Source organism: Anabrus simplex, chromosome 11, assembly GCF_040414725.1.
Source record: "Anabrus simplex isolate iqAnaSimp1 chromosome 11, ASM4041472v1, whole genome shotgun sequence".
Classification (NCBI taxonomy): domain Eukaryota; kingdom Metazoa; phylum Arthropoda; class Insecta; order Orthoptera; family Tettigoniidae; genus Anabrus; species Anabrus simplex.
Window position 1 is genome coordinate 57,686,943 of NC_090275.1, and position 3,208 is coordinate 57,690,150.

At 44.8% G+C, this 3,208-nt stretch overlaps 1 non-coding gene across 1 annotated transcript; it reads left to right on the top strand.

The window, feature by feature from the left end:
• The first annotated feature begins 952 nt into the window (after nucleotides 1–952).
• Nucleotides 953–1,024, top strand: TRNAW-CCA (transfer RNA tryptophan (anticodon CCA)). Its single transcript has one exon. It is a non-coding gene; the product is annotated as a tRNA-Trp (tRNA).
• The last annotated feature ends 2,184 nt before the right edge of the window (nucleotides 1,025–3,208 follow it).

The window sequence follows — 3,208 nt, forward strand, 5'->3', positions numbered from 1 at the left end:
ACAGGGTCAGTATACAGGCAGTGAGCAGAACAACTTCGTTTCGTAAACTAAGAGTGTTAGATGCTACCTGACAACCTCCCAGGCGTTCGAGTGTAAACGTAACACACTCTTTACTTTTGATGTATTCTTCTTCTTCTTCGTCTTCTTCTTCTTCTTCTTCTTCTTCTTCTTCTTCTCCTACTCCTTCTTAATTCGTTTACACTCCAGGGTTGCTTTTTCCCTCGGACTAAGAGCAGTGTCCTGGAGCGTGAGACTTTGTGTCTGGGGGGGTAGGCTACAACTGAGGAGGAGGACCAGTACATCGCCCACGTAGCCTCATTTGCTATGCTGAACAGGGGCCTTGTGGGGGGCGGGATAGGAAGATTGGAAGGGATGAACAAGGAAGAGGGAAGGAAGCGGCCCTGGCCTTAAGTTAGGTACATGCAAGCACAGAAATGGTGTCCCGACGTAAACAATCAACACTGCCCCACTCCAGTACTGAAAGGTGGCGAGGGAGTGAAGGGGTAGTGCTGAAGGCAGGGTGTGTGTATTGCTATACATCCCCCACTGTGCTCATGTCAATCACAACAGTCTTGTAGCGGGCTGTCTACCTGCAGCAATGCGTTAAGCGTGGAGGTGGCGGTATACCATGCTTTGTTTATACCGGGACACCATTTCTGTGCTCGCATGTACCATCCCGGCATTTGACTGCAGGGAAGTGGTAAACGACGTGAAACCACTCTGAGGGTGTCTGAGGTGGGATTCAAACCCCCTCTACCCAGTTTATCTCCCGAGGCTGAGTGGATATCGTTCCAGCCACCGTACTTCTTTCCAAGTTTCGTGACAGAGCTGGGAATCCAACCCGGGCTTCCTGGGGTAGCAGGTAATCACACTAACAACGACCGTATACGTCTTATGTTGCGTTTTTGGTGTTGTGGGGCTATACTACCGAGGAGTAACACGCAAGCAGTACGACTCCGTGGCGCAACGGTAGCGCGTCTGACTCCAGATCAGAAGGTTGCGTGTTCAAATCACGTTGGGGTCAAGAATTTTGATAAGATAAATTTGGAATCTTGTAGTCCCGAACTCTAAAACTGGATGAAGTGTGAGGTAACGGCGGCATTGCAGTACCCTGCAAAACAAAAGGTATTGAAGTGACAAACATGTTCTGAACATTAAGATACGTCATTATAACATGCAACAAGTATCTGTGTTTTCCTTACGTATTGCTCATAACCAAGCCCGGATTTTGAAGGCATGCCATTGGTGCACGACAGTCATTGCTATCCTACATGGCCCCCAGATTACAGAAATGCCTATTCATTAAGTCATTTTAAGGCTTCTTCTTCTTTCTGCTCCATAATTTTGTTATGACCCTCGGAAACTCGGGTTCGATTTCCGGCTCAGCCACGAAATTTAATAAGTTGTACGAAGACTGGAATGGGGTCCACTCAGCCTCCCCGAAGTGGTTTCTCAGTTCTTCTCCTGGCAAATGCCATGATGACATCTAACTTCAGGCCACGGCCGCTTCCTTCCTTCATCCATGTCTATCTCTTCCAATTTTCCCATCCCCCACAAGGCCCCTGTTGAGAACAGCAAGTGAGGCCGCCTGGGCGAGGTACTGGTCATACTCCCCAGTTGTATACCTCGACCAAGAGTCTGAAGCTCCAGGACACTGCCCTTGAGGCGGTAGAGGTGGGATCCCTCGCTAAGTCCGAGGGAAAAACCGAACCTGGAGGGTAAACAGATGATGATGATGATGATGATGATTGTTACCGTGTTTTAGCGGTAGTTATGCATGAAAGAAGGTGCTGGGTGGTGAATGGATCTCAAGCTACTAAAGTGAAATTAATTTTAAAATTTAACGAGGTTATATTTTCTTTTCAAAAACAAAGCAATAACAGACATGGCAGGTACAATGTAGCAAAACAAGGGGAGTTACAATATTTACAGGTTTTGGGCTTCACGCCCTGACTTCAGCGATCAGCTCAGTTTTACCACAAACACAAGTTTTAACAGAGGGGCAGAAAACCCCATTCATCCCTAGGAGCCCCTGGCTCCGAATTACACAGAAAAGCCTCCACGAGGCATATGACACTCCATTTTCAAAAGAGCGATCCGCCCTCAAAATTTAAGCCTCTCAAAGGCCACCCCAAACTCTACCTTCAAGCTGTCCTCTAAGGACGTATTCACAGGGATAAAATACCCAACCTACTGAGGTCTATTACATGAAAAGAAGGTTGATTACATGACCTCTAAAATAACAATTTGAGAGGAGGCTAACCGCACTCCTGATACACTTTGTTTTTAAAACCTAATCTGGCTCTGGGCCGCTAACGCAAGGGCTAATCCCATACTACAGAGGTGACTTAGAAAAGAACACTTTACATTACATAAACGAAGAATAGTTTGAGAAAATAAGTTCACCTCAAAACAAATGTGAGTGGGAGTTCGAGAGGGTTAGCACTCTCTATCCCAATATGTAGCTTTACAAGAAAAAGATGAAAAGAGTAATTACATTTTAGGAAAAGGTTACATGATGGAAATGCTTCGAACCCGCCGCGAGTGTTAAACTGCCGACCTAGCAAGAAAAGAAGTTATTAATAGGCCATTACCTGTTGTTGAACGGCTGAAGAAGAAAGAGGCGCTTCCCGCCTCCTGCTATGTACTTAATACACTGAAAGATGGAACAGAAGTGGCCCCGAGACCCTAAAATCAGCAGTTTATATCCTCTCGCGGAAGATTCTAGGCCTTAGGGGAAAGAAAACACCCTCCCACAAAATTTTTATTGGCTAGGGAAAAGAAACCCCTACATAGAGGAAAAGGAAACACATTATTGGTGGAAAATTAATTAAAGAAATTCGGGATTGGCTAGATCCAAACTAAGGGGAAAAGAGGGGTATACAGCCAACTTAAACAATGACAGAAAGAAATTTAACAAAGAACAAACTCTTGAAATAAAAATTTCTCCAACAAAATAGTTCTTTGACTCCGCACTAGGTCGCACTATTGTTGATCTTAAGTAGTGTCCTCTAGAAGAGAAAGTTCACACTTCTTACTTCAAGCGAAACAAAAACACATCAAAAATGACACAGTTCACAAACCCAAAAATTTCCAGGTAGTGACATCTTCTGAGAAATTAGTAGATTAATAGTGTAGATAAAGTTCAACCTTCCTCCAGAAGAGGAGTTTCAACTGGCGCAACTTTTAAATAAACGGTGTAGAGGTG